The sequence below is a fragment of the Marmota marmota genome, unplaced genomic scaffold (assembly GCF_001458135.2).
Source record: "Marmota marmota marmota unplaced genomic scaffold, marMar, whole genome shotgun sequence".
NCBI classification, from domain to species: Eukaryota; Metazoa; Chordata; class Mammalia; order Rodentia; family Sciuridae; genus Marmota; species Marmota marmota.
Window position 1 is genome coordinate 814,271 of NW_026000241.1, and position 6,061 is coordinate 820,331.

General features: G+C 50.4%; 1 protein-coding gene across 1 annotated transcript in view; it reads right to left on the reverse strand.

The window, feature by feature from the left end:
- Positions 1-1,887, reverse strand: part of S1pr5 (sphingosine-1-phosphate receptor 5) — a 4,165-nt gene extending 2,278 nt beyond the window's left edge. Inside the window, exon 1 of the mRNA XM_015489590.2 lies at positions 1,095-1,887. The gene's annotated coding sequence lies outside the window, so the exon portion shown is untranslated. The remainder of the gene's footprint in view (positions 1-1,094) is intronic.
- Positions 1,888-6,061: the final 4,174 nt, after the last annotated feature.

The window sequence follows — 6,061 nt, forward strand, 5'->3', positions numbered from 1 at the left end:
TGGAGAAAAAAAAAAAAAAAAAGACAGAAACCTAATCCTACCCACCCATTTGTCAGAGGCAGAGCTCAAGGGCAGTGGTCAGAATCCTTAGCATAGACAGGCTTTTGCAGAGAGACCCACATGTCATTAAATCAAAATAATACTTCACACTAGTGAGTGTGCCCTTTAATCTTCTTGACAATTCTATGCTAAGTCCCAATTTCCAGATGAGGAAACTGAGGCTCAAAAGAAATAATTCTCATGGACGCTGGCGCAGAGGTTTTCTGACTCTCACATAAACACAAGTCACGGAGATGGGCTGGGATTGTGGCTCAGCGGTAGAGCAGGTGCTTAGCACAAGTGAGGCCCTGAGTTCGATCCTCAGCACCACATAAAAATAAATAAAAATACAAAGGTATTGTGTCCAACTACAACTAAAAATTAAATATTAAAAAAAAAAACATGGGGCTGGGGCTGTAACTCAGTGGCAGAGCACTTGCTGGTGATTCCCAGCACCACATAAAAATAAACAAATAAAATAAAGGCATTCTGTCCATCTACAACTACAAAAACATTAAAAACAAAAAAACAGTCACACAGAAATGGTTTCACTGTCTCGCGGCTCCTACTTAACAGACAAGAAATCCAAGACTGGGGAACAGAATTTTTTGCACACCGCCAGGGATAAGTGCATCTCAGAAAGCTTCAGTCGCATACCGGGAGCCACCCGCCAATATAGACAACACGAGGAGTCACTGATTCGGCCACCCTGGGGCCGGGGGAGGCTCCAAATACACAGAGACGCCGGTTATGCAGTGTCTGACCCATACAGCGCGCAGAGGCACATAGCTTCTGCACCAACCCCCTCCACCAGGACTGAAAGAGCAGAACTTGGAGTAGTCTGTCCAGGAAAGGGAGAGGGCAAGGTTTTCCGAAAGCCCCCAGCCCCATCTCGGACCCTGAACCACGCCAGAGAGTCGTCGGCTTTCCCTCCCTAGAAGCCTCGGGAAAAGGATCGGGAAAGCCCAGCAAGGAGCCCTGTGCGTTTCCAGGCCCCAGAGTGGTCAAGGCATGCAGAGCCCGGTGCCCTCAAGGGTCTAATGCTGGATACTCACCCGTGTGCCCAGGTGGTGTGCTGCCTACAGCCGAATGTGCAGCTCGGGGGCGGGTCTGGAGCTGGCAGTCTAGGGGGCGGGTCCGAGGCGGGGAGGGACAGCGATCGCAAGCGGTTACCCCTCCCGTTGGGACCTGGGCACTCAGCCCGTGGCTGCCAGCCGGTGCCACCCGCCGCGGCACCGGAGAGCGCCCCGGCGGCGACTGGCACCAGCGAGCCCTCAGCTTCCCGCTCGGGGGCTGGGCTGCGCTCCCAGGGACGCTCCGTCGCGGTGAGAGAACCTGGAGCCCTGCTTAGGGGAGGTTTCTTCAGCGCGGGCGGCCCCAACCTAAAGGGCTTTTCCCCACTCCCATCAAAGAGATCCTCTAGAGCCTCAGCACCGCCACTCCTCACTTTCCACACCCTCCTGGGTTGCGCCCCAAGGACCCCTCATTAACCGAGGACCAGGCAGCGCAGATTAGCAGGGGTCTTGAGCAGGGGCGGAGGTCCTCGAGCTTGTGTCCTCTCGCTGTTGCGGATAAGTCCCTACTGCTCCCAAGCAGAGGCCCCTCCCCATTTCCCTCCAACTCCCCGCTCCGGGAGAATGGGGGAGGGGCTGACACAGGCAGGATTCAAATGGGAACTTCCCGGTCCCCGGATAAGGAGGGTCTGAATCGTCTAGCCTCCTGGTTCCTGCATTCCCCGCACCCGATCTCTCCCATTCTTATCGCTCCTGAAGAGGTGATTTACTTATATGTTGTGTTCTGGGCTCTGTCCCCACTGTCACCTGTCGCCTCCATGGGAGCAGGGTTGGTACTGTCATAGGTACTATCAAGACACAGCCAGTAAGTACCCACTGAGGAGTGTGAATGAATGAATGTTTCCTTCACTTCCTCTGTGTCTCTCCTCGGTTCTCTCAAAGTCTCTGTTCTCTCTCTCTCCCCATCTCTGTGTCGCTCTCCCACGCCTCTCCCAGGCCGCACCTCCTCCAACCCGCCAGTCCCAGCTGGCCACACACCAATCCTCCCCTCAGTTCCCGGAGCTTCCCGGAGGGCCCAGCTCCCCAGCCCTCAGACCAGAGGCCACAGCCGGGAAGGGGCCTAGGTCTGTCCTTCCTTGGGACATGCCCTTTGCCTGGTCTCTCCAGGCACTGCTGGCAGCAGGTGGGGTGAGGATGCCCCAGGAGAGATAAGACAGAAGTCGAGGACGGGGATGGATCGAGCAGTGTCCCTGTGGGAGGAATCATGAGGGCGCCCAGGTCAGGTCCCCTAACCCTTTAGGAATCCTCGCAGATCGCGCCCTGGTGTGTTCCCTAGGGAATCCTGGCGGCTTCCGCCCCCGCTGTTCCCGAGTAGGCAGAACGGCCCCTGCTTGCTCAGGCCAATCATAGACACGCGCGGGGGCAGTGCAGCCAATAGGATCCCGGGGGAGGGGCGTTAACCCTTCAGTACCCAGGTCCTTCGGCCCGAAAACTAAGCCCTGGGCTCGTAACCAGCCGAAATGAGAGCCGAAGATCGCCCAAGGCCATGGTGGCCTCTCCTAGCACCAAATAGGTGCTCGATAAAAGACCTCCTTCTTTAAGGGGAAACAGCACCCCAGGGGAGTGAGATGGCCCCTTCACACCTCCCAGGCGGCAATCTCACCTCCCTGTCGGGCAGAGTGGTGCTCTTCCGGCAGTGGGCCCCAGGCTTAGCACCCTCCACTCTGGCCTCCTCCCTTTGTGCCTCTTTCCCACGGAATGGGACCCTGAGGACTCAGGCTGCGGCATATGGGGCAGATGTCAGGAGTCCCCTGGAGAAACGATGCTCCCATCCCTAATGTCTGCTCCACCATGTAGCCACAGTTCTTAATATACAGACTGGTCTCTCCCTGGCTCTAAATCCTCTCATGGCTCCCTAGGTTGCTCAGAGTAAACTGTCCTCCGAGAGCCCACAATTCTTTACTTGTCCCTTCTATACACCCCAGCCGCATCATGCACTTAGTTCCAGCCCCACTGGCCTTCTTGGTCCTCAGACATCTCAAAAGCTTTGAATTTGAAGATCAATCTACCTGGAATGTCCTTCCCCAAGCTTTTCCCAGCTGACATCTCCTCAGAGAGGCCTTCCCTAATCTGTTCCTCTCCTCCCCATTCTCAAATGGCAGCTGGCATATCTACAGTTAATTTGTTCATTTGTTCATCTGTGTGTCTCTGCCCTAGAGACTCAGTTCCAAGAAGGCAGGGATCCCTGCCTGTCCAGCTATCCAGATGTGGAAAGGTTAATGGCTCAGAGTCTGGAGTCAGGCTCAGCCACTTGGTGATTTAGAACACTAGGAAGGACCCCTCTGAGCCTTAGTGGTTTCATATGTAAAATAGTGGTTTTATCTGTAAAATTGAGATAATCACAGTGCCCACTCCCAGGGCTGTGGAGCATGAAAAGTTTTGTTGTTGTTGTTGTTGCTGTTGTTTGTTTTTTATGTGGTGCTGAGAATAGAACCCAGGGCCTCAAACGTGCTAGGCAAGTGCTCTACCACTGAGCCACAACCCCAGCGCCCCCCCAGCATGAAGAGTTTTAATAAAGATTGGGAGTACTATGAGAGCTCCATAACTATTAGTACAGGTTAGCATTGATTGCCACTATATCCCTAACCCTCAGACAAATTAGGAAGGATCAGGGTTCAGGCCCCATCTGTCCAGGGCACCCCCCCCACCCCATCCCCACTCCCACTCACCAGGCAGTCAGGTTTCACCCTTGGCCTCCCTGATCCTGCTGCAGCCTGCCTGCCTAAGGCTTGCCTGGGCCAGCACACCTGCCCAGCAGGTTCTGCTGGGCTCTTGCCCACAGCGGCTGCCCCGCCCAGTCTGTGCCCACTCTCTGGCAGAGCAGGGTCTATGTCTTGCATGGCCCCTTCACACCCCTGATCCACCCTGAGAGCCAGTAGGCTGCTTCAGCAGGAAGCTTCAGGGCTTCCTATTCCCACCCCTCCTCCACACAATCCTGACACTTGAACTTGACAGCAGGAAGGTGTGAACTGACAACTTTCCCATGGCCAGAAATCAGAGCTACAGGGTTTGTGGGGGGTGGTCTCAAACTGGAGGCCAGAGGGCCAACTTTGGCTCCTACCCACAGGCAGATATGTTCAGCTCTGTCAGATTTCCCCCTCAAACAGCAGTCAGAAAAACTGTATCCTTGTCAGTAAATTTGTTTCTCACAGGTGTACAGCTTAACAATTCTAAAGATATCTGCATGCTAGAGTTGAACAAGTACAATTATTTTGTAGATATTGCAGCCAGGTTTTATACTATTGGAGAAGGAAGGTTACAAATAAGTTACAAATAAGCAATGTGGTGCTGGACTGGGGTTATCAGTATATCATGTTTCTCTTAACACAGAAGAAAATAAATATAGATACCTGTGTATACATGGGTTAGTACATATACACAGAGACACTGCTATGGTTTGTCCTCTCCAAAACTCATGTTGAAATTCATTCCCACTTGTGAAATATTAAGAGTTGGAATCAGGTGGGACCCTTAAGAGGTGATTGGGATCTTCTCTCATGAGTAGATTAATTAATGGATTAATGGACTAATCCATTAATTATCTTGAGAATGGGTCTGCTATAAAAGTCAGTTTGGCTACATTTCTTCAGAGCCCCAGGTCTCTAGACACATTTTATCATGCACTACCTTGAGACTCTGCAACGCCATCACCAGAGGGGCCCCTTGACCTTCGACCAGAAACATGAGTCAAAATAGACTTCTTTATAAATTACCTAGTCTGTGATATTGTGTTATTTTCAAAATAAAATAGATTAAACCACATCACACACACATAAACACACATACTTCCCAGTTCTGCTGAGAATCCAATATAATGACACCCCAAGAGCAATGTGTACACCCAGCACCCTGATCTTGGTTTCTAAGTACCATTTTCTGATGTAAGGAACCAGCTCTCCTCGGGGGAATGGTTAATTCTAGAGGTTGAGCAGAAAAACAAGTACACACACACACACACACACACAAAATGAGCCTGAAGCATCTTTCATTGCTCAAAAGTACTTTATTTTAAGCTGAGTCAGTGGTGCATGCTTGTTATTACAGCAGGAGGATGGTAAGTTTGGGGTCAGCCTCAGCAACCTAGCAAGACCCTGTCTCAAAATTAAAAGTAAAAAAGAAAAAGAAAAAAGGACTAGGGGGCTGGGGGTATAGCTGGGTAGACTGCTTGCCTCGCTTCAATCCCCAGCACCACAAAAAAACAAACAAACAGAAAAAAGGACTGGGGATGTGGCATAGTGGTTAAGCAACCTCCAGATTCAATCACTGGTACAAAAACAAACAAATAAATAAGTATAATTTTGTTAAATATTTATTTTTTTAGTTTTTGGTGGACACAATATCTTTATTTATTTTCAAAATAAAATAGATTAAACCACACCATACACACATAAACACACATACTTCCCAGTTCTGCTGAGAATCCAATGTAATGACACCCCAAGAGCAATGTGAGAGAGAATTTTTTTTTTTTAGTTTTCGGCGGTCACAACATCTTTGTTCGTATGTGGTGCTGAGGATCCAACCTGGGCTGCATGCATGCCAGGCGAGCACACTACCACTTGAGCCACATCCCCAGCCCCAATATTTTTATTTTACATTTATATGGTGCTGAGGATCGAACCCAGTGCCTCATGCATGCTAGGCCAGCGCTCTACCACTGAGCCACAACCCCAGCCCAATAAGTACAAATTTTAAAAAATAAAATGTTGTCAAAACTTCAGCAAAATATTTGGGGCTGGAGTTGTGGCTCAGAGGTAGAGCACTTTTGCCTAGCATGTGAGAGGCACTGGGTTCGATTCTCAGAACAGCATAAAAATAAATAAATAAAGTCCATTGACAACTAAGAAAAAAATACATATAAAAAAAAAAACAAAACTTTAGTAGGGCTGGGGATGTGGCTCAAGCGGTAGCGCGCTCTCCTGGCACAGCCAGGTCCCCCCCGAGCATCT